A 209-nucleotide genomic window follows, 5' to 3' on the forward strand; every position below is an offset into this window, starting at 1 on the left:
AATTACCAACTTGATTTGAGAGCAAGTAATTTTAATGACCTAATAGGTTTTGACAAAAAGATATTGGCAAGTGGAACACATATTGGACCTAGATTGCCAAATCTCAGTCAAGACACAGACATACTCAATATTCATTGTGATTTAATTAACAAATCGCTTGTAGACGGTAAAGAAACAGACATCATTTATTCATTCTCAACCAGTGTACT

The sequence above is a fragment of the Montipora capricornis genome, chromosome 7 (genome assembly GCF_036669925.1).
Source record: "Montipora capricornis isolate CH-2021 chromosome 7, ASM3666992v2, whole genome shotgun sequence".
Classification (NCBI taxonomy): Eukaryota; Metazoa; Cnidaria; class Anthozoa; order Scleractinia; family Acroporidae; genus Montipora; species Montipora capricornis.